Source organism: Narcine bancroftii, chromosome 1, assembly GCF_036971445.1.
Source record: "Narcine bancroftii isolate sNarBan1 chromosome 1, sNarBan1.hap1, whole genome shotgun sequence".
In the NCBI taxonomy this organism is placed as follows: domain Eukaryota; kingdom Metazoa; phylum Chordata; class Chondrichthyes; order Torpediniformes; family Narcinidae; genus Narcine; species Narcine bancroftii.
In genome coordinates, this window is record NC_091469.1 from 35,894,391 (window position 1) to 35,920,560 (window position 26,170).

A 26,170-nucleotide genomic window follows, 5' to 3' on the forward strand; every position below is an offset into this window, starting at 1 on the left:
TTAAAAACTTGGACTAAGTCGAGGGCTGAACTAAATATTTATTGAAAATTTTCAACAACATCTGCATGTTTTCTCTTCTTTCAACATATGTAATGTTAAACTTTTTCTTATTAAAATAAATGTTTAATAATAGTTTTGGATAAACTCTTTCATTGTCATTGTCAATGGCCCATTTCCTTTGGAGTTCTGAAACCGTGGACATGACGAGTCAATGAGGGATGATTAAAGCAATGGTCTTCAAACTTTTTCTTTCCACCCACAGACCACCTTAAGCAATCCCTTACACTAATCACAGAGCACCAATGGCACAGGGACGCGAGTGGAAAGAAAAAGGTTGAGAACTGTTGTATTGTGGTAACTCCACATCTGATTAGATTCATTGTTAGGCAAGTGGTCAGAGAAGGACCCCCCCCCACCCCAAGAAAGGCTTAAATCACAGGAACAAAATAAGCTTCCGTCTCACTGCTCCCAATCTTACACACAGTCCTGATGTGGAATGTGGGGTCGCAGCTCCACGTTCACCCGAGTTCAGGTGCTGTCTGTGTGGAGTTTGTACACTCTCCCCTTGCCTTGGACCAACAGGTCGGTCGCCTGACGAAGGCACCCGAACCCCCCGTTGAAACGCCAGTGTCCGGGGCGGTGGAGGAATTGGCTGAGAAGAGCGCATTGCTCCCACCCTCCTCCCATGGTTGGAGAGGGATTAAACTGCGATCTCACGGCGCCGGGCTCGTCTCCAACAAAAGGAGCGGGAGGCAGGGTCCGCCACGCACAGAGCGAGGGGGAAGGCATCGCCAACGAGACGTTCGGTCCGACGCTGAAACGCAGACCCAGTGAGGATGGTCCCCAACTCCAGCCGCGTCTGTGTGTCCGGGAGCCGGGTGGGCTGAGTGCTGCGCTCCGATCCCCGGGATTCGGTCCTCTGAGATCCCTCCACACCTCCGGCGTCTTCATTTTCACCTTCAGTGTGCATGCGCTATACTGGTGCGGCGGCCAGCGGGCCAACTCTAATATATATTTAATATGATCTTGCGGGCCAAATATAATTATATTGCGGGCCAAATTTGGCCCGCGGGCCGGAGTTTGACATGTGTGCATTAGACTATCTCTGACCAAAGTTTGCTCATGCCCACCAAAGAAAGAACTAGCACAGTTAGATTACATACCATTAGGTAACATTTCCTTTCCTCTCCAAGCAGATAATTTTAACCTCTGTTTGCTGTTCCACTCTCTGTTAACGGCCACCTCTTCCATATATTTCCAAATCAATGAAGAATTTCATCTGGGATTGACAGAGAAGGAAGGATCATCTACCTGAGGACTTCCGAAGCTGACAGGGTCCCCACTTCACCTTTTGAATGTCTATGGTTTTCAATGAGAGGATAGGCAGCATGGAAATAGGTTATTTGACTCAATGAGTCCATAGCCACCTAATCCTGCACTACATTAATCCTATTTAACTCTCCCCAATCCAATGTAATTCTTCCCACATTCCCAGATTCTACCACTCACAAACACATTTGGAGCAATTTACAGTGACCAGTATATGGAACTATCTGCATGTCTTTGAGGTATGGAAGGAAACTAAAACACTTGGGGAACACCCAAAGTAAGAATTGAACCCAAGCAACAGTGGTGTGAGGTAGCAGATCTATCTAGGACAGAAATTAGAAATATCTTCAACTGGAGGATATGAATCTTTGAAGTTCTTTGCCCTAAAATGCTGTAAAGGGTCATCTGCTGACTATTGTTAGGTCTGCTTTGTTCATGAATGAGTGAGTCGAACACCAGACTGAGTCGAAATCAAGGTTCTTTGTTCTTTATTGCCGGATTGTAACACTTGCAACTAACAGTGATAGTTGGAGAAGGCGCATTCTGCCGTTATCAGCAAGTGGTGTTTTTTTTATACCTCAGGATACGTACTTAGTCAATTATCATACCATGACATTGTCCAATGAATAAACTGTTGCTATCCTTCTCTGTTAGTCTGCTGCACATCATTCTTGTTAGTGCCAAGCTTATCTTGAGTGTACAAGGTCACATCTGCATCTTGTTACGGCCCAGCACTGGGTGACTCCTTCTTCATTCCCAGCTCATGATGTTTTTACCTTACACTATGTAGAAGTTAGAAATCAATAGCTGCTGAAAGAACCAAGGGATATGGGTTAATGCAGAAAAGTGGCATTGACGAGAAAAATCAACATGATTTTAATGTGGTTGAGGAGGTACAAGGGACTGAATATATCCGAGTTCTGCTCACATCATTGAAGGCAGGATGTGGAAACTATAGAAAGGGCACAGAGGAGATTTACTAGGATGCTGCCTGGATTGTAAAATATGTCTTGTGAGGCAAGGTTAGCAGAGCTAGGGCTTTTCTCTGTGGAGCAAAGAAGAAGGAGAGGTGAAAATAGTGGTCAACAGATTATGAGAGACATAGATAAGGTAGCCAGCCGATACCTTTTCCCTAAGGCAGGAGTAGCAAACACAAGAAGACATCTGTACAAAGTAAAGGGAGAAAGTTTAGGGGAGACATTCACAGAGTTGTGAGTGCCTGGAATACATTGGCAGGGATGGTAATGGAAGCTGGAACAATAGGGGCATTTAAGAGACTCTTAGACAGACATAAGTATGAAAGTAAAATGGAGAGTTATGAAGTGAGGAGGGTTGATTATTTGAGGAGGCAGGTATATATATAGATCTGCACAAGATCGTGAGCCGAAGGGCCTATGTTGTGCTGTAATATTCTATATTCTATCATATCTGGAGTACACTCTTTCACCCTATCCATCAAGAATAAGGGATTAATAGCTCCTAGGTATTTTCCTAAAGAGCAAAATAGTCATTTAGAAAGTGATATGTACACTGGGCAGCAACTTTGAAGTATGATATTTTGCAAGGCTCTAGATCTCTGAATGGCACTGAATGCAATAAGAGTCATCGAGAAGTCTGTTAGGGAAACAGGCCCTTTGGTCCACTAGGTCTGCTCTGACAATCAGCCACCTGTTTACATGATTCTGGCATTAATCCCTTTTTTCTCCACTTTCACCACATTATTATCAATACCTCCCAGAATCTCCTCATAATGGATGATTTACAGTGGCCATTAATGTACCAATCCTTATATATTTTGGGATGTGGGAGGAAACGAGAGCACCTGTACGAAACCAATGCATCATGAAGAGCAAAGCAAACTCCCTGCAGACATGACCTGATGTCAGGATTGAATCCTGTTCTTCAGTGCTGCAAGGCACTAGCTGCTCAGCTGCACAGTTCTGTAGTAGGATTATGGATTTGCATTGCCATAAATTGGGAAGATCTTCCTCTTCAGAATTTATTTATGAGAATGCCATCAACTCAGATGATATCGATTCATTTAGTTCAGGATGTGCAGGATGGATTGGCTTCACAAACGTCATTAATTCAAATTAATCCTTGTGCGTTGACCTGAACAAATCCAAAGTTAAGGTAAACCAAGAAGAGCGATCAGTTCAGTGTTGGCTTTGTGAGCAAGGGGACTGCAGCAGAAGTAAAGCATTTATTCGTCTTTCAAGCAAAAGAAAATAATTTGTAAAGCCAAGAGACAAACATGTATTAATCCTAAGGATGATTTCCAGTTTATTGAACCCAACCTGATGTTCACATCTTAAATCTCTGATGGATCTCATGTACTATAGTTCTTGAGCCATCAGCTCAATTACACATGTTAAGCAAATATCCTTTCTTATATTGGAAATAAGGTCCCTCAAATATAATGTCCAATGTTGTCATCACTGTGGCAAGTTCATGAGGTTTGGCTTGAATATGTCTGATTATCCACCCTGGGAATTCTTAAAACAATGTTTCTCAAAGGAAGCTACTTGTTCAAATGCTGGAGCAGATAGCGTATGACTTATAGAGGCTGCTCAGTTCTTGAATGGAGCACCAGGTACCTGTGAGAAACAATGAGAAATGCTAACATCGGAGGTAGATACCCTGGCGAAATATCAGAGACTCATTCAGTCTCTCAAACATGAAGAGACTTCTCAGCCCAACATATTTATCCAAGATATTTTTGTATCTGGGCATCACTGATAAAGCTGGAATTATTGCACGTTACTTATTGCCTCTGATCTGAGAACTTGGCTGGTTCATTTCAAAGTCAACCATCTTGGTGAGTTTGTCATCACATAGAGACAAGAATGAGCTGAAATGGGAGTCTTCATACCCTGAAGGAAATTGGTAAGAAGTAAATTTTAAAAACAATCCATTTGTTCTGTAGTCATCATTATGAATGACTATTTTTCCCCAAAATTCCAATCGATCAACCATTACCTTCAGCAGTGATCTCCCAACGTTAGACCCTTTAACTTGTTATTTTAATGTTATCCCTTCAGTCTTACTCTTACAGAAGAGGCCCTTTGCAGTTTTGGAAACACACGCATATAGCTTAATGTTGCAGCAGAGTATGTCTTCTTCTTTTCTTTCTTTCTTCTTCTTCTTTCTTTGGCTTGGCTTCGCGGATGAAGATTTATGTATTCCTGTGGCAAATACAGTTTCTTCAGGCATATACAAGTCACATGCCTGAAAGACCCATAGTAACAAATCCCTTGGTTGGTTGTGCATATACTGTTGTGGTGAATGCAATTTGCAAATACATTTTAGTTTTATTTTAGCGTTCACAATTTGACAGCACATTTACCTTACCCCTCTCACATTTAACATTCCATTTCATAGGAGATCTATTCACAGTTTTCAGACTTTTACATAAACTATATTTCCATGATTAACAAGAGTAAATGCACTTAACCTGAAACTTTTAGGTATGACATTACGTACAATCCTGAGATCTATTTCCTGCGGGCCAATTTCTACTTATCGGTAGTCCAAAAAATTATAGTCAAGAATAGATACTTGAACAAAATAGAGAAATGCAAACAAGAAGGAAGTGCAAACAAACTGTGCAATACAGAAAATATAAATTCAATAATATATAATGTGCAGAATAAGATTCCTTAAATGAATTTGTTGTTTTGGGATCTGATGGTGGAGGGGTAGCAGCTGTTCCAGAAACTGGTGGTACGAGTCTTATGGTTCCTATTACTTCACATCTGGTGGCATTAGCGAGTACAGAGCATGTCCTGGGTGGTGTGGATCCTTGATAATTGTTGCTGCTCTCTGGCAGAAGCATGCTGTGTAGATTTTCTTGATGGTGGGGAGTGTTCTTCCTCTGAAGTACTGGGGTGAGTCTACTTCCTTTTGCAGGGCATTGCTGCACAGAACAGCCTTATCTGTGGCTCATCTTTTTGTATCACTTTGCAAAAGTAATAATTTTACAAGATGTCAAAATACTATCAGTATTTGGCGCAATCTTGATGAGTAACAAACCTAGATGATTTGACAATCTGATAGTGTGGGAGTTAGATATGTTCAAAAGAGAGTTAGATAAGACTCTAGTGGGCAAAGGAGTTAAGGGTTATGGGGATAAGGCTGGAAAGGGGTACTGATAGTCGTGATCAGCCATGATCTGTAAAATGGCGGTGCTGGCTCAACGGGCCGAAGGGCCTACTCCTGCTCCTATTGTCTATTGTCACAGTGATGATAACATTAGACATTATGTTTGAGTTGGTGTGTGTGAAGGAGATGTGGCCACCCTCCCTGTCTGGAACTTATTTGGAAGTCACATTACCTGTCTGTAGTGATAGAGTGGAGTCAGAGACAAAGTGTGACGTATCTGGGGAATATTGCATCTTAGGAATGCTGTTGCATCTTGGGTAGATCCAAGATGAATTCCTCCACATGAGGTCTGGCATATGTATGTTCCTTCCTTCGTTCTATTGCTTAGTTCATAAATGTAGCTATTTTAAAAAGAACCCAAGTTTCTTTATTGCAATAAAGGAAACATCACGGAACCAGGAGCAGAAAAGACAGCCAGGAGTGGAAGAAACAGCCAAATTCTGCTGTGCACAGGAGTGAAAGAAAAAAAAGAAACACTGCAGAGTGCATGGTGAGTAACAGCAGATATCAGCAGTGAAAATATGGAGAGTTTAAAAATTCCTAACTGTAAAATGGACTAAAGAAGTCAACCATGAGTGGAGGCTGTTTAAACATAACTTTATACTTTACCTGCAAGCTATTGGAATTGATAGCAAACTAGATATGTGAAAGATTTCACTGCTACTTACTGTGGCGAGAACTCAAGCTCTAGCAGTTTTCAACACATTTGTTTTTGCCATGACAGAAGACCAGAGCAAATTTGACAAGGTAATCAAGATATTTGATGAGTACTGTTCACAAAAGAAAAATGAAACCTTAGAGAGTTCACAAATGTAGCTTTGATACTTTCTTAATTGACTTCAAGTTAAAAGCAAGAACATACAATTTTGGATCGCTGCAAGATTCAGTGATCCACAATCAAATTATGTTTGGGATTTCTGATAAGAAAGTGAGCAAGACGTTGCGGTGAGAGATAGGGCTTACCTTAGCTGGAGCTGTGAAGTTATGCCGTGACAGTGAATTAGCTCTGCATCACTCCAAAAAAAATTAGTGATGGTATAAAAGTCAGTGGAAATGAAGGCATAGTCATAACCAAAGTGTGTGGACACAAACACAAGCAAAATATAAGATCCAGGAAGTAACAAAAAGATGGAGAGACATTCAATTGTAAATAATGTGGCACTAAACATGCACTAAAGCAATGCTCAGCTTATGGGAAAGTCTGTAGTAAGTGCAAAGGGAAGAATCACTATGCAAAGCAATATTTTTCCAAAGAGAAACTAAATGGAAGTAAAAGTGTAGACACTATTGGAAGACCCAACAGAAGGCACTGTACACACTATAGAAGAAACTACTCTCAGTGGGAAACTTTTCATGGGCATGGTGGGGCAGGAAGTGAACAGTGAGCAGGATAAATGGGCTGCATCATTGCATACATAAGACACAAATATTCCTTTCAAGTTAGACACGGGACAAAGTACAATTTGATCTGTGAGCATGATATCAGGGCAATGAAGATAAAGCTGTACATCCATTTAAATCCTATACTGCTTAAAGCATTCAATGGACAGGGCATTGACAATGAAAGGTACATGTAAACTGAAGGTGAAAGTTAAAGGTAAAGAGCACCACCTCAGGTTCACAGAATATGCAGATGGACATTATTCACTGCTTGGAGACAAAGCATGTGAAAACTTAAACCAAGTCGAGAGGATGTATCACACTAACAGTGACCATGTACAGACCAGCATAGAGGAAATATTAGATCAATTTCCCGACAGCTTCAAAGGGTTTGGAGTTCTACCATTCACCTATAAGATACAGTTATAGGAGGATACTCAACCAGTAGTGCATGCCCCGAGGCAGGTTCCAACATTACTAAAATATAAGCGCAAGCAGGAACCCGACCGGATGATGGCACAAGGGGTCATAAAGAAAGTGGAGGAGCCCACAGAATGGGTGAATTCAATGGTATGTGTCAAAAAGAAGAACAGTAACCTACATGTGTGCATGGACCCAAAAGACTTGAATGCCATTTTAAGAGGGAACATTATCAGATTCCAACCAGGGATGAAATTACAAGTGAGACAGATGTTGCAAAGTTTTTCACTAAAGTGGATGCATCCCAGGGCTTCTGGAAAATAAAACTACTGTACATTTAATACACCGTTTGGCTGATACTCCTGCCTGAGGATGCCTTTTGGAATTTTCCCAGCTCCGGAAGTGCTGCACAGGACAATGAGCACATCATAGAAGGCATAAATGGGGTACATGTGTACAAGGATGACATGATCCTATGGGGATCCACACAGGAGCAACACAATGAGAGGCTCATCAAAGTGCTACAAATCATCCAAAAGTATGGATTAAAATTAAACAGAAGAAAATGTCAGTTTGGTGTGAAGCAAATCAGCTTTTTGGACTAAGGACTCAAGAAATTCCAGAGTTATGTGTATGTGGCAGAGACAGACCATAAGCCATTAATAGCAATATCAAGAAAAATCTCAGTGAAATGTCATGGCAAATCCAAAGACTGATGATGAAGCTGCAATGTTATGACTTGAATTGGTGTACATACCAGGGAAACTTATTGTGTTTGCTGATGGGCAATGACACAGAGAGAGGTGAATCTTTTCCTGTATCTGACTGAAATCCAAGCAGCTGAAACAGAAAAGGACACAGTTCTCAGAAGGTCATCAAGAATCTGAATGAAGGATGGCCTTGAGGTGAATGTCAGCCATACTACAACATCAGAACTGTGCTGAGTGTTGTCAATGGGCTTCTACAGAATTATCATTCCTCAACCACTGCAACAAGAAATGCTGAAAAGGGGGCATGAGTGGCATCTTGGAATAGAAACATGTAAGAGGAGCACCAGAACAGCAGTTTATTGGCCAGGGATAAATGGCGATATTGATGGACTGGTTTCAAGCTGTGAGACCTGTTTAAACATCGCCCAAAGCAGGCAAAGGAACCCATGATCATAAATGACCTACCAATGGAATCATGGCATAACATGGGGACAGATTTATTCTACATGGATAGATGGAAATAATTACTTGCTGGCTATTGATTATCTATTGAACTCTCTGAAGATTACACTGCTTCTTAATATGTCTGATCTTGAAATCGATCTTTGCAAGACATAGAATCCCTCAACTTTGCAGAAGAGTATGATTTTTGACATTTGACTAAGTCCTGTGCATCCACAGTCAAACAGCAAAGCAGAGAAAGGAGAAAGGAGAGAAAGGACTTGTCAGCCACAAACGAGCCTGCAGCTGACGTGGACTTTTACCCCCTCCATAAATCTTCGTCCGCGAAGCCAAGCCAAAGAAGAAAGAAAGAAAGCACTATGCAGTGGCTCAGATCTGTATCTAGCTCTATTGAGTTACAGAGCTTCGCCACTTGAACATGGCATGTCAACCACTGAACTTCTGATGGGATGTAAAATATGGACCACACTTCCCTACTCTGCAGACCTAAGCAAGAACAGTAATGTCGAATAGAAACAAAACCCTCTTTAAAAGAGAGAAAAAGCAAACTATGATTATATAATCCAACCCCAAACCATTCCAAATTTGCATGGCAATATAAAGAAAAAGTACACTACTAGTAAAAGTAAGAAGAAACACAAATCTATAAGAATCATAATTTACATAATTATTATTCCCATTAAAGGTTATGAAAATAATTCAAAAAGAGCCACAAAGGTTACAAAAAAATTAATTTTAAAACACTTGTTGAACATCTAATTTTCTCAAAAGTTAGATATAACATCATATCATGTGGCCATTGATTACAAGTGGGCGGGACATCATCTTTCCATCGGATCAAAATTACTCGTCTTGCAATAAGAGAAACGAAGGCTAATATATGATGTTGTGATGAAGACAATTTTACCACCTTCTACTCAACCAAGAATTACTAAATATTTAAAACCAATGCCCCCCCCACCCCCCCACCCCTTGGCCCTTTGCCTCTTTAACTCCAGGAAGAAAAGTCCTACCTTATCCAATCTCTCCTTAAAATCAAAGCCTTTGAAACCTGGTAACGCTCACCACTTTTCTGCTCAACCTTAACTGCTCCCTCTCTTAGCTGAGCAGAGAAGTGAAGAATTGCTGACATCAAGGAAGATGGACACAGTTGTGAAGAAATGCAATTATGGTTGACCCAACCTGGTTTTGGGGATGGGAAATTGAGTGGGGTGTAGTTAAGCAGATTGGGAATCTCTTCACATGAATCTAGGAAAATGAGGTAATATCATTGCAACAAATAAAATCTTCACAGGCTTATCAAGACAGATAGAAGAAAATGCTTTTCCAGGCTGGTGTGTCTAGAAACAAGATAAGGGACTGGCCATTTTGTAATGAAAGAAGAATAAATGTATTCACCAAAGGAAATTGAATCTTTGCAATTCTTTCCTAAAGTGACAATGGATGTTCAGTCTCATTACATTTTGGCAGTACTAGATTTACAAACAAATGAGGCAATTGATAGGTGTGGAATTACCTCAGGAAAGTGGTGCTGAGGTAAGAGATCAGCCATGATCTTGCCTTGGAATACAGCACACACAAAGCCTAAATGCTCCTTCTATTTCTTATTCTTTTGTGTTTTATTTACTTATTGAATGCAGTACTGCAGAGTAGGTTGAATATCTTTGAATTATGCCAGATTTAAAGGGGTTAAGTTAAATATAAGTTCTGTAAATGTAGCTTGTATTTTTTGAGCAGAGAAAATTGAGAGAGATTTAATTAAAGTTGTCAAAATGAAAAAAGGATTTCAATAGAATAGGTAAAGACAATCGATAACCTGCAGTGGAGTAATCCAGAGAAATAATGCAGTATCCTCAGAATTTTCACTCGGTTATTCAGGATGGAAATATGGAACATTTCCCTATCACCTCAAGCGTGTCAGATACCAGGCCTCAGATAAACTACTGGAGCTTTCAAGATTCAGTGAATCAACCTTTATTATGGATAAAATGCCAATGCACTTGGAAGTAAGGTACCGAACAACAATCACACAGTCAAATAGGTTTGAGGACCTGAGTGATCTACTATTATTTTTTTTTGTGGTTGCCGACTGTAGGTGGAGACTGGTGTCAACATTTGGGTTTTCACATTGGCAGCTGTTTACTGCAGCTGGATGAATGAATTGAAGTATTGGCATTTTTGCAAACAGGTTTGTAGACAATCTATATCACAAGAAAATCTAAATATGCCAATGTCAATGAACAATGGAAAGACCAAAGCCAAGCAGATGAAAATTTTACCCAGATATACAGTAGCAGGAAGCATGGAATTCTCCTTTCAGCTTGATGGTATTGATCTGAGACTTATCATTTCTGTCTGAAACATGCCAGGTATTTTTGTTTTCCTCCGTAAATACTGATTGTATTTTAGTCAGAATTACTATTTGGGATTTTATAAATAATTGGTACTGAATTCCTTTTGTAAAATAAATGTTTTGTAAATTCCTCAGCAGATCTTTAAAACTTGTAACAAGTGCTAGATACTTTTTTTTTCCATTTTGCATTATATTGTAACAGTTTTCCTTTTAAAAATATTTTATTGGGTTTAACATATAAGCTTACATACAGAGTTTTGGAAAATAAACCACATAAAGAATCATTTGTATACATATAAGCACTCAAAAAAGATGGAACTAAACCAAGAATTAATAAACACAAGAAACAAACCTTTGAATTGTTCAGTTAAACAATGTTAAACCTGTTTGCTGAGTTAAGACAAATAAAAAGTGGGGGAAAAAAAAGAAAAACCACATCTAATCTACCTCGTCTCTCTAATCAAGGTTACCTTATATCAGTGGTTCTCAACCTTTTTTCTTTCCACGCATATACCACTTTAAGTAATCTCTACGCCATAAGTGCTCTGTGATTAGTAAGGGATTGCTTAAGGTGGTATGTGGGTGGAAAAGATAGATTGAAAATCACTGGTCTAGACCCAATTGTTACTGAAATATTTTGCTTGAGAAAAATTGTCATTGGCCTATTTTCTTTGGAGTCAAAAATGGTATGTGAGTGGAAAGGAAAATGCTTTTCCAGGCTTGAAGAAGAGCGCAGAGCCCACCTCACTGATTTACTATACAGATACACAATCCTTTATCCGGAACTCTTTGAGGGACAGTATGTTCTCTCATTAGACTGAATGAAATGTCGAATTTTTAAATATTTAAAAAACTGTCTGATAGAAAGATTAAATTTGATTTATAATTGTTCAAAAAGGGCAAAATAGATTGTTAAAATGTTGGATAACTAATCTATGCCATTCCTTGAAACCTGCATCCAGTAAGTACAGCAGAAATAGATGAATATCTTTAATAGGACTAACCAAGAAAAAACTATTAAGCCCATATTTTCAACTATTTCTCATTAACGGATTATGTGTCAATGTAGAGAAGGAAAATGGTGAAAAGGATCCTAAAATTGCCAATATAGAAATTTTTTTGGAGAACTGCAGTTCTATAAAAGGGAAAGAGCCAACAAAATGTTATATCTTATAGACTGATCTTGTTAGTTAATGTTGATATGAAGATTCTATCTAAGGTTTTAGCCCATAGATTAGAAAATATTTTACAAATTATTATAGACTTAGACCAAACTAGTTTATTAAAAATTGTTATTCTTACTATAATATACACTGATTATTGAATATTTTATATTTACCCTCCATTTCATTGATAGAATATGTTCTCTCATTAGATCCTGAAAAGGTGTTTGTTTGGGTGGAATGGGAGCACTGATTTACTATACAGATACACAATCCTTTATCCGGAACTCTTTGAGGGACAGTATATTCCGAATTTCAGAAAGCCCACTCGAATTGTGCTACCGTATCCACCCCTCCCCCAACCACCAGTCCCTCAGCCACCTCCCCCAACTGCCGGTTCCCACTTGCCAGATTTTGGAGCTTTCCAGATTTTAGATGTCCGGATAAAGGATCGTGCACCTGTATTAGGGAAATTTAATATTGGTCCAGTATTTATTAAATGGCTTAAATTATTGTATTCGTGCCCTATGTCATCAATTCACTACAACATACAGCAATCAAAAAGGTTTACTATTAATAGAGGAACACTACAGGGTTTCCCATCAAGTCTTTTGCTTTTTCATATAGTACTGGAACCCTTAGCTGTTGCTCTCTGACAGTGTAGAGAATTTTGAAGTATAATTAGAGGAGAAATTGAACATAAAGTATCACTTTATGCAGATAACCTATTGCTTTTTATTTCAAATCCTGAAGTTTCTATACCAAAAATATTAATTTTGTTTTATTAACTTAGCCAGTTTTCAGGTTATGTTATATTTACGTAAGAGTGAACATTTTTGCAAGTTATTCAAATTTTCGATTTAAAATAGTGAAAGATCAATTTCAGTATTTAAGAATTATAATTACAAAATGTTACAAAAATTTATTGAAAGAGAATTTTTATGTTATTACTCAATAAAATTATAAAAACTTGTATTGGGTTAGTCACCCTTATCTGTAATAATGATGGTTCATATTAATTCAATTAAAATGAACATTTTACCTCAATTTTTGTATTTCTTTCAACTGTTACCTTTCGTTATTCTCAATTTTTTTTTTCAGTTCATTAGATTTTGTTATTTCTACTGGTATATGGCAAGGCAAGAAACCATGTATATAAAAATAAGACTTACAACGAATACTTACAGATTTTAGATGTTACTATTGGGAAATTAACATCTGTAATTTACTTCTGTTATTACACTAGAATAAATCAGTGAATTGCCCCTTCTGGATAGAAATATTGTAACAGTTTTAATGAAATTATCTTGCACGATGTTAATCATTCATTTCCTGTATTCTGACTTCAGTCTGTCTGATTCTTGAGATATTGACAGAGGATCAGATGAGATAGTTGTGCAGTTTCTCTTCACAGGTTCTCTCTTCAGAGTATTATCTTCACGATAGCCTTGAATCAGAGGTTGGACAGTATATCTTGTCTTTTGTGAGATCACATCAGTCTTCTTTGGCTTGGCTTCGCAGACGAAGATTTATGGAGGGGGTAAAAAGTCCACGTCAGCTGCAGGCTCGTTTGTGGCTGACAAGTCCGATGCGGGACAGGCAGACACGGTTGCAGCGGTTGCAGGGGAAAATTGGTTGGTTGGGGTTGGGTGTTGGGTTTTTCCTCCTTTGCCTTTTGTCAGTGAGGTGGGCTCTGCGGTCTTCTTCAAAGGAGGTTGCTGCCCGCCAAACTGTGAGGCGCCAAGATGCACGGTTTGAGGCGTTATCAGCCCACTGGCGGTGGTCAATGTGGCAGGCACCAAGAGATTTCTTTAGGCAGTCCTTGTACCTTTCCTTTGGTGCACCTCTGTCACGGTGGCCAGTGGAGAGCTCGCCATATAACACGATCTTGGGAAGGCGATGGTCCTCCATTCTGGAGACGTGACCCATCCAGCGCAGCTGGATCTTCAGCAGCATGGACTCGATGCTGTCGACCTCTGCCATCTCGAGTACTTCGACGTTAGGGATGAAAGCGCTCCAATGGATGTTGAGGATGGAGCGGAGACAACGCTGGACAGATCACATCAGTAACTATCAGTTATATAGCATCTTTGCTTCCATCAAAATGTTCCAAGGTGCCTCGCAGGACCATTTTCAAAAATATTTTAAAATGATCCTTAAAATGATATACTGGAGCATGGTCAAGAGGTTGTCCTAATAAATAAGGAAAGAGAGACATAGAGTCACAATACATTAGGAATGCAATTCCAGAGCATTGGGGCATGATAGGTCAAGACACAATGACAAAAGGACAATTACATTTGATGATAAATAGGCATGGTTAATGTAGGAGTTAGTGCAATGTTGTTACAGTGTCAATGATACAGGTTCTAATCCGACCCTATCTATAAGGAGTTCGTATGTTCTCCTATTGTCTCCATGGGCTTCCTCCAGGTAATCTGGATCTGCCCACCCTTTGACAGACCAAGAACAAAGGAAAGTGATAGAAAAACATACATCCCAATATTCAGTGATCTGCACTGGCTTTTGTTTTGACCTGACAAACATCAATCCTTGCAAAAGTCTCACTATCTTTCCACCTTTCCCAACTCTAAATTAGTTTATAAAATATGTCCATCACCAAGACATCAGTTGTCCACACCAATTTCTTCTCATATGGTATAATGTTAAATCTTCTTTGCTTGCACTCCTGTGGTGTTTCACACCTTCTAAATAGGATTCTCCTTTAATAAATCATAAGAGATTCCAATCTGGTTATTTTGCCTCTGATTATAGTTGAGCTCTTCAGCGCTTGACGTCCTGTTTTGCGGAAACTGCCAAAATGTTTGGCCTGGAAGTCAGCCTGAAGAAAACTGAAGTCCTCCATCAGCCAGCTCCCCACCATGACTACCAACCCTCCCCACATCTCCATTGGACACACAAAACTCAAAACGGTCAACCAGTTTACCTACCTCGGCTGCACCATTTCATCGGATGCAAGGATCGACCACGAGATAGACCACAGACTCACCAAGGCAAATAGCGCCTTTGGAAGACTACACAAAAGAGTCTGGAAAAACAATCACCTGATAAAACACACACAAAGATCAGCGTGTACAGAGCCGTTGTCATACCCACGCTCCTGTTCGGCTCCGAATCATGGGTACTCTACCGGCATCACCTAGAACACTTCTTACTGCTGAAGACCCAACTGCGCTGGGTGGGTCACGTCTCCAGAATGGAGGACCATCGCCTTCCCAAGATCGTGTTATATGGCGAGCTCTCCACTGGCACCGAGACAGAGGTGCACCAAAGAAGAGGTACAAGGACTGCTTAAAGAAATCTCTTGGTGCCTGCCACATTGACCACCACCAGTGAGCTGATCTCGCCTCCAACCATGCATCTTGGCACCTCACAGTTCAGCGGGCAGCAACCTCCTTTGAAGAAGAGCGCAGAGCCCACCTCACTGACAAAAGACAAAGGAGGAAAAACCCAACACCCAACCCCAACCAACCAATTTTCCTTTGCAATCTCAGCAACCGTGCCTGGCTGTCCTGCATGGGACTTGTCAGTCACCAACAAGCCTGCAACAGATGTGAACATACCCCTCCATAAATCTTCGTCTGTGAAGCCAAGCCAAAGAAAGAAAGATAGTTCAGCAATAAATAATGGACATTGATTGCTTCAGCACTCATTAAATTAAGGAGAATAATGCATTCACAACAAGCAATGTATAAAACCTTTCTGCAGGGACTCATATGGGTAGCTGAAGTGAAGATATGACCCTGGCTATGTAAACACATGGCCATTAAGTTCTCAGTCAGTGAAGATTAGAGGCATCCATGATCACCCTCAATAGCAGTGCCCTTCAAGGATACATATTCATCATCCACTGTACAAACATGTTTGTGCAACTAATACCACTCCTATTCCATCCATAAATGCACAGATGACACCTTTGTTGTGGGTCATATGTCGAGCAATGACAAGACAGAATATAGAAGGGAGATGGTGTCAAGAGAACAACTTCTCCCTTAATGTCAACAAGGGTTGGCAAGATTGACGTAACAGTTACTGCAATGCTTTTATAGTGCTAGAATTCGGGTCCAGGGTTTGAATTCTGTAAGGAGTTTGTACATTCTTTCCATGTCTGCATGAGATTTCCTGGGGGGGTGGGGGTTCTGGTTTCCTCCCTCCATTCAAAATGTAGGGCGTCAGTTGTAGATTAATTGGGTGTAAATTGGGCAGCACTGACTTGTGGTGCCAAAATGCCCAGTGTCCATGCTGCATGTAAAAAATAAAATTAAAAAGAAAGATGAGCTTTACATAGACTTACAGAAGAGGGGCGAAGCTCACCCTCCTGTCTGCATCAATGGCACTGAGGTAGAGCTAGTAGTCTGCTTTAAGTTCTTTGACATCAATCTCTCCAAAGACGCAATCTGGTCAAGCCACATTGACATGATGGCCAAGCCCACTAGTACATTTACTTCCTCAGATGACTGAGGAAATTCAGCATATCCCTTCACATCCCTCAACAATTTTTACAAATGCACTCATCAAAATTAACCTGTTGGGATGCATCACTGCATGAAATGGGAACTGCTATGTGAATGACTACTAGAATCTGTAGAGTGGTGCATGCACACTATCACACAAACCTCCCTCTCCTTCATTGACTCCATCTACATGTCTTGCTGTCTCAGAAAAAAACATCCAAAATATAAAGGAACTCCTCCTTTATATTTTAGAGCCACCCCTTTACTCCTTTGTTCAGTTAGAAGAGTGACTAGTGTGAAATTATGCATTGCCACATTATTTCCCAGTCCTATCAGACTCTCTCTCTCTCTCTCTCTCTCTCTCTCTCTCTCTCTCTCTCTCTCTCTCTCTGCAATTCTACACTTTCTACTGCATTTTAATTGCTGAACTTGTGTTTGGATGGACTTGCTGGGTAACATCCCAAGACCAATATTTTCATTGCATTTTAATACATGTGACAATAAACTAGAACAAGAGGAACAGGAATGACTACCCTCCACTACACATCAACAACTTTGTAGTAGAGAAAGTGGAGAGCACCAAGTTCCTTGGAGTTCACTTAACTAACAACATATCATGGACATTCAAGATTTCTTCACTTGTCAGGAAGGTACAACAGTGACTGTACTTCCTGAGAAGACTGAAGCAGGCAAGGCTACCAGCCACCATGTTAACTTTCTATAATAGTTTTACCAAGAGCGCCCTGGTCGGCTGCATCACCGTGTGGTATGGTTACTACAGAGAAATGGATCAGAGCTCAATCTACAGGACCATAAGAGTGCCATAGAGGATGCTGGAATCTCTCTACTTCCCTTTTCTCAATGAACATTGCCTTTTTGGTATTTTTCTTAAAGTCTCTTCTTTCTTCCTTTTGTACATCCAATTTTTCTGCAGCTGCGCATTTGTTGGTTTTCTTGGCCATTTCTATCTCTTTCAACTTAAAGCACAGTTCAAACTTTTGTCACACGCTGCATTGTCTCAATGGACCCTCCATGGACAGCCAATGTCTAGCAGATTAATCCACGCAAACTATGGAGGTCAACGGCCCATCTCAGGCATTGGATACTTTGGGGGTTAACTTGTATGCAGATCGATGTACACTGAAGTATATGATAGATTTTTTTCTCTGTAAAACTCCTTAGTCTCTCACCAGAAACTCACAAATTTAAAAACAAAATATATTTAAGCCCATGAAGTATTCATTATCTCACTCAACTGAAAGTTTGGGGCCCAATATAAAGCTCTTCAAAACGCAGAGTGAGTTTCAAATCAGTTTCACTGGCAAAATGAAAAAGTTTTATTTTACCTATCTAAATACTTTGCCTAATACCCCATCTTTTTTTTTTTTTTTAAATTTTTTTATTTAAAAATAAAAATATACACTTTTCCTTTTCCACACATTTACAGTGACTTTTTCTCCCTCCCCCCTCTCTCCTCCCAAGCCACCCCCCCACCCCCCCCCCCTCTCATCCATTTTAGGTATACAATCTAGGTTGCATTAATTCAGTTAGACAATGTTGTCATTCAACAGAAATACACCAGAAATTCTACTGAGTCCATTCTTTTCTTTTCTTCTCCTTCCATCAACTTAGGTAATGTTTGTTCCCGGTAGGTTTTCGCTATTGTATTTAATGTAAGGCTCCCATACTTGTTCGAATATTTCAATATTATTTCTTAAACTATATGTTATTTTTTCTAATGGAATACATTTATTCATTTCTATATACCATTGTTGTATTTTCAAATTATCTTCCAATTTCCAGGTTGACATAATACATTTTTTTGCTACGGCTAGGGCTATCTTGACAAATCTTTTTTGTGCATCTTCCAAGTCAATTCCAAATTCTTTATTTTTTATGTTACTTAGGAGAAAGATCTCTGGATTCTTTGGTATATTGTTTTCTGTTATTTTATTTAATATCTGATTGAGATCATCCCAAAATTTTTCTACTCTCTCACATGTCCAGATTGCATGAATTGTTGTTCCCCTTTCTTTTTTACATCGAAAACATCTATCAGATACTGTTGGGTCCCATTTATTTAACTTTTGCGGTGTAATGTTTAGTCTGTGTAACCAATTATATTGTATCATACGCAGCCTCGTATTTATTGTATTTCTCATCGTTCCAGAGCATAACTTCTCCCATGTTTCCTTTTTTATCTTTATATTTAAATCTTGTTCCCATTTTTGTTTAGTTTTACCATTTGTTTCCTCATTCTCCTTTTCTTGCAGTTTAATATACATATTTTTTATAAATCTTTTGATTAACATTGTATCTGTAATCACATATTCAAGGTTACTTCCCTCTGGTAAACTCAAGTTGTTTCCTAATTTATCTTTCAAGTAGGATCTCAGTTGGTAATATGCCAGCGCTGTATCTCCAGTTATATTGTACTTATCTCTCATTTGTTCAAAGGATAAGAATCTACATCCTGAAAAACAATTTTCTATTCTTTTAATCCCTTTTTTTTCCCATTTTCTAAAGGCAAGGTTGTCTATTGTAAAAGGGAGTAGCTTATTTTGCGTCAATATTAGTTTTGGTATTTGGTAATTTATTTTATTTCTTTCTACATGAATCTTCTTCCATATATTGAGGAGATGGTGTAATACTGGAGAAGTTCTATGTTGTACCAATTTTTCGTCCCATTTATATAATATGTGTTCAGGTATCTTTTCCCCTATTTTATCTAATTCTAGTCTCGTCCAGTCTGGTTTTTCCCTTGTTTGATAAAAATATGATAGGTACCTTAATTGTGCGGCTCTATAATAATTTTTGAAGTTTGGCAATTGTAAGCCTCCTTGTTTATACCATTCTGTTAATTTATCTAGTGCTATCCTCGGTTTCCCCCCTCTCCATAAAAATCTCCTTATTATTTTCTTTAACTCTTTGAAGAATTTTTCTGTCAGTTGTATTGGCAATGCCTGAAATAAGTATAGTATCCTTGGAAAAATGTTCATTTTAATACAGTTTATCCTTCCTATCAGTGTTAGTGGTAGCTCTTTCCAATGCTCTAAATCGTCCTGTAATTTTTTCATTAGTGGATTGTAATTGAGTTTATATAATTGGCCTAGATTTTTGTTTATTTGCACACCTAGGTATCTTATTGCCTGCGTTTGCCATCTGAATGGGGATTCCTCCTTAAATTTTGAGAAATCCGCGTTATTCATAGGCATTGCTTCACTTTTATTTACGTTTATCTTGTATCCCGACACTTCTCCATATTCCTTCAATTTCTTATATAGTTCTTTTATTGATAGTTCTGGTTCTGTTAAGTACACTATCACATCATCCGCAAACAGACTGATTTTATATTCCCTGTCTTTTATTTTTATTCCTTTTATATTATTATCTCTTCTTATCGATTCTGCTAGTGGTTCTATAGCTAGCACAAACAATAATGGTGATAGTGGGCATCCCTGCCGCGTTGACCTGCTTAAGTTAAATTGCTTTGATACATGTCCATTTACTGTCACTTTCGCTAACGGTCCCTTATATAATGCTTTAATCCAATTAATATACTTCTCCGGTAAACTGAATTTTTGCAATACTTTGAACAAGTAATTCCATTCTACTCTGTCGAAGGCCTTCTCTGCGTCTAAAGCAACTGCTACTGCCGGTGCTTTATTTCCTTCTACTGCATGAATTAAGTTAATAAATTTACAAATATTGTCTGTTGTGCGTCTTTTTTTGATAAATCCAGTTTGGTCTAAATTTACCATTTTCGGTACCTGTTCTGCTAATCTGTTCGCTAATAGTTTAGCTATTATCTTATAATCTGTGTTTAGCAGAGATATTGGTCTATATGACGCTGGTGAGAGTGGATCTTTCCCTTGTTTTAGTATCACTGTAATTATTGCTGTTTTACATGAATCTGGTAAGTTTTGTGTCTCATCAATCTGGTTGATTACATCCAGGAGGGGCAGTATTATTAGGTCTTTAAATGTTTTGTAGAATTCTATTGGGAGTCCATCCTCTCCTGGTGTCTTATTATTTGGTAAATTTTTTATTATCTCTTGTATTTCTACTGTTCCAAATGGTTCTGTTAATTTATTTTGTTCCTCTATTTGTAGTTTTGGTAGTTCAATTTTAGTCAAAAATTCATCTATTTTCCCTTCTTTCCCTTCGTTTTCGGTTCGGTATAATTGTTCATAGAATTCTCTGAAGTTTTCCTTAATTTCTTTTGGATTATATGTAATTTGTTTGTCTTTTTTCCTTGTTGCCAATACCATTTTCTTAGTTTGCTCTGTCTTAAGCTGCCATGCTAAGATTTTGTGTGTTTTTTCACCTAGTTCATAATATTTCTGTTTTGTCTTCATTATATTCTTCTCCACCTTATATGTTTGTAATGTTTCATATTTTATTTTTTTATCCGCCAATTCTCTTCTTTTGGTTGTATCTTCCTTTATTGCTAATTTTTTTTCTATGTTTATTATTTCCCTTTCCAACTGCTCTGTTTCCTGGTTATAGTCCTTCTTCATCTTGGTTGCATAACTTATTATTTGCCCTCTAATGAATGCTTTCATTGCGTCCCATAGTATAAACTTATCTTCCACTGATTCCGTATTTACTTCAAAGTACATTTTTAATTGTTTTTCAATAAATTCTCTAAAATCCTGTCTTTTAAGTAGCATGGGGTTTAATCTCCATCTATACATTCTTGGAGGGATGTCCTCTAGCTCTATTGCCAATAACAGGGGTGAGTGGTCCGATAATAGTCTAGCTTTATATTCCGTTTTCCTAACTCTCCCTTGAATGTGGGCTGATAACAGGAATAGGTCTATCCTTGAGTATGTTTTATGTCTAGTCGAGTAGTATGAGTATTCCTTTTCTTTTGGGTTTTGTTTCCTCCATATGTCCACAAGTTTCATTTCTTGCATTGATTTAATTATAAATTTGGTTACTTTGTTCTTCCTGTTAATTTTTTTCCCCGTTTTATCCATATTTGGATCCAAATTCAGATTGAAATCCCCTCCTATTAGTATGTTCCCTTGCGTATTAGCTACCTTCAAAAAGATATCTTGCATAAACTTTTGATCTTCTTCGTTAGGTGAATATATATTAAGTAGATTCCAAAGCTCTGAATATATCTGACATTTTATCATAACATATCTCCCTGCTGGATCTATTATTTCCTCTTCTATTTTAAATGGCACATTTTTGCTAATTAATATAGCCACTCCTCTTGCTTTTGAATTATACGATGCTGCTGTTACATGTCCTACCCAATCTCTCTTTAATTTCTTGTGCTCCAATTCAGTTAAGTGTGTTTCTTGGACAAATGCTATATCTATTTTTTCCTTTTTCAGTAAATTTAGTAGTTTCTTCCTTTTAATTTGGTTATGTATTCCATTAATATTTAGAGTCATATAGTTCAGCGTAGCCATTTTATATTTTGTTTATCTTCTCTTTCCGTTTTTCCATCATTACCTTTCCTCCTTTTCCATTTCTGTTTTCTTATTTTCAACTCTTTACCAGACAACATTCCTACAACATCCAACATTTTCCTTATTCTCCTATTTCTATCTTCTTTATCCCCAATCTCCCCTTCCCCTCCTGAGTTGCCCTTTATCCCTTGTCGGACAACCACATCTCCCCTCTCCATTTGGATTTGCGAATCCACTCGCAAGCGTCAACTGATTTTGCAGTAACCGCTCTTTTCCCCCACCCAGCCCCCCCCAGAAAAGATTTCGCTTTTTATATGTCACAAAGGTCACTCTTTTAATTCCCTCCTTATTCTCTCTATTCCATTACCTTCTCTTATTAATTCTTGTCTATACTCTCTATGTTTTCCTCTAATTACAGATACTTTCACATATGCCCATTGTCTCTATTCACTCTTATACCTCTTTACCCGCATACATATCAATCGTGGTCATTTTTACCCTCCTTACCCTTCTTCATCCCTCAGTCTATTTTTGTCTTTACCCACATACATATCAATCGTGATCATTTTTGCTCTCATTACCCGTCTTCATCCCTCAGTCTATTTTTGTAATTGTTCTGCAAATTTTCGTGCTTCTTCTGGATCCGAGAATAGTCTGTTTTGTTGTCCTGGAATAAATATTTTCAATACCGCTGGATGCTTCAGTGTAAATTTATATCCTTTCTTCCATAAAATCGCTTTTGCTGTATTGAACTCTTTTCTCTTCTTTAGGAGTTCAAAAGCTTATATCTGGATAAATGAAGATTTTTTGCCCTTTATACTCCAGTGGTTTGTTGCCCTCTCTTACTTTTTCCATTGTCTTCTCCAGTACCTTTTCTCTTGTAGTATATCTTAGGAATTTTACTACAATAGATCTTGGTTTTTGTTGTGGTTGTGGTTTAGGGGCCAATGCTCTATGTGCCCTTTCTATTTCCATTTCTTGCTGTAGTTCTGGACATCCTAGGGCCTTAGGGATCCATTCTTTTATAAACTCCCTCATATTCTTGCCTTCTTCATCTTCCTTAAGGCCCATTATCTTTATGTTATTTCTTCTGTTATAATTTTCCATTATATCTATTTTTTGGGCTAGTAATTCTTGTGTCTCTTTAGTTTTTTTATTAGATTCCTCCAATTTCTTTTTTAAGTCTTCTACCTCCATTTCTGCTGCTATTGCCCGTTCTTCCATCTTGTCCATTTTTTTCCCCATTTCTGTTAAGGTCATATCCATTTTATTTATTTTCTCTTCTGTGTTGTTTATTCTTCTTCTTAAATCATTGAATTCCTGTGTTTGCCATTCTTTAAATGACTCCATGTATCCTCTAACAAGAGCAAGTATATCCTTTACCTTGCCTTTCCCTTTATCTATTTCACTGTACTCTTCCTCTTCTTCTTCCTCTGGGTTGACCATCTGTTGTTTCTTTGCTGCCCTTTCCTCCTCTTCTTTCTTGTTTCCATTGTCTTCTGTGGTCTCTTCTTGCTGCAGGTGTTCTGCAGCTGTCGTTGCCGGCTGTGGAGATCGACTCCCCAGCTGGTCCCCCCTCCCGTCGGTGTGTTCTTTTGCATGCGCATCGCGCATGCGCGAAGAGTCGCGCATGCGCGGTTGCGCACTTTTACTCGGCTCTGTGAGCCATTGTTGTAGTTCTTTTTCTACCGACCTGAGGTAGTGGGGCCCTCTCTCCACAGCGGGCCTCTTCGGACAGGTAAGGCCTTCACCTTTTTCCTCCGTCGTCTTCTCTTCCTCTCTTTTTTCCGTTGATTTTGATTTTTCTCCTTTTGTCTCCATCTTCTTTCCACCTTTATACTCACTTTTCTTTAACTTGTATTTCTGTGCCTTTGTATTTTCTCTTGTTTTTCCCGACTTTTCTGGAGAGGGCTGGAGTTCACCGTCCGGCCACTACTCCATCACGTGACTCCTCCCCCGCCTAATACCCCATCTTGATGTTGGTAATCCTTTCCCCCACCTTGAGTTAATCATGGACAATCCTGGAGTGCTGGTAAGCTCTTTGTGGTGATATCCTGACTTCATGTAACCATTTGATTTATTTAAGTATTATTCAGAAATTTAGTAGCTTAGTTTATTTATATAGCACATTTAAAACAACTCCTGTTGACCAAAGTGCTGTTCAGATTACAACTAGGAACTAATTGGCCACTACCTAAGTGATTAAGATCATAAAAAATTGCAGAGGCTTAAAAGCGTAACTCAGGCCATTGTACATATCCACCTTTCCTTAACTGACTCCATATATAACTCCCACTGCCTTCAAATAAAAATCAACATTGCAAGGCTCAATCTCTTCACCCACCTCCCATCAGGCAGAAAGTTCATGAGTGTGTGATCACATACCACCAGATTTGAGGGGATTTTCTTTTCCATCGTTATTAAACTGCCGAATGAATTCCAAAATTTAAAAAAATGTTTTGTTTCCTTTGCTCTGTACCAACTAATATCTTTCTAACCCTGCATTTTTGCTCTTTTACTTGTACCTTGTATGAGATGCCTATTGGCCTGCTCATAACACAACATCTGTCACTGGTTTTATTTATTTATTTTTAATTGGGTTTTTTTTACACACATAACAATGAACATATAACTTCTAAATATCCAAGGCAAACAAACTAAAATATTTCTTGAATTAAACTTCCAGATTGACTACGCTTTCTCCCATTGCCTTCCCCCACACTGAACCCGCCCCTCAAATTATCCCTCTCTCTTCATTACCAGGATTTTTGAGGCCTAAAGTTCTCAACAAGCGTGATCTCCAAGTATACTTAATGGAGATATTTTGTGCTTAACGTTGACAGGAAATTGTGATGGCTTCATTTCTTTTATCAAACTAAAACATCATGATGAATGAAATCCCGATATCAAATATTAGAACTCGTATTAGCATGCAATTCTCCACCCTTCAGATGTTAACCTTACAGGTCAAGAGATTTCCTTCATAATTTTTTCAACTCTCCTTTGCCACACGATATAACATTGTCCTCAATTGGCAATAACAACACTTCACCATCATCAGTTACTGAAAGCTATTGATACTTTGGCCTTAATGGTGAAGCTCCTTTGACTTTTATTAGGTGATAGTGAACTAAACTCGCTGGTTGGGATGATGTGGATGAGGGTGAGGTGGGAGGAATTTACTTTCATCTTGGGTTCACTTTTTTATTATCAAATCACTTTGGTTGGCATTTCTCCAATCAACACACAATCTTGGGGGATTTAAAACATCAGTCAGTTGGAACTTAACATAAAAAGAGAAGAAATAAAAGCTGGAGAAGGACATTCAATCATTTATGCCTTCTCCACCATTCAATAAGATTATGGTCAATCTTTTACCACCGAACTACTTTTCTGCACTAATCACTCAAATCCTAGACTATCTGAAAAAAATCTAATGACCTATGAATTGAATATATTCAGTGACTTTGCTGTCCTCTTTGTCAGAAAATTACAAAGTTTTACAACCCTTGGTCCTGAATGTCCGTCCCCTCCCTTTAGATGGTGACCCCCTTCTTCCGGACAAAAATCCAGGGGAAATAGCAGCCAGCATCAACCCTGTCAAACCATGTAAGAACATTTCAATGAGATCACTTCTTATTCTTCCAAACAGGAGACTACAAACCCAGTCTGCTTAAATTCTCTTCATTACAACAAAACTCGTATTTCAAAATTAATCTGCTGAACATTCACTATATTCCCTCCATTGCAACAAGATTCTTTCTTCTGAATATCATAATCTCCAGGTAAGTTCCAACCACAGCACTAAATAAATGAACCAGAATGTTTCTACTCTTGTAATTAAATCTTTAACTACAAAAGCAAACATCATTTGCCTTTCAAATTGCTTGCTATTCTTGCATGTTCAGCCAGGTGGTTTTAAACATTTTGAATCCCTTACAATTTAATAGATATTCCGCTTTATTTGTGCAATTTGTATTCAAACTGCCATATGCTCACTCATTAACTTACCCTATTTATATTTCAATGAAGCCTCTGTTCATTTTTCCTCGGTACATATTACAATCCATTTTTGTGTCATTAAAACTTAGTACCAATCACAATCACAAATTTTCAAAGATCATTTACTCTGGTTTAAGGTTTCTTTGACTGGGATCACACAACTATTGTGGAATCTTGGAAGTTCAGCTTGATGACTTGAAGTTGAGCTTGCAATATATCACCAAAAATGCTGCTTTAGGAACATATCAAACTGCAACCACACAAATAAAGAAAAATTTACAAATATTAA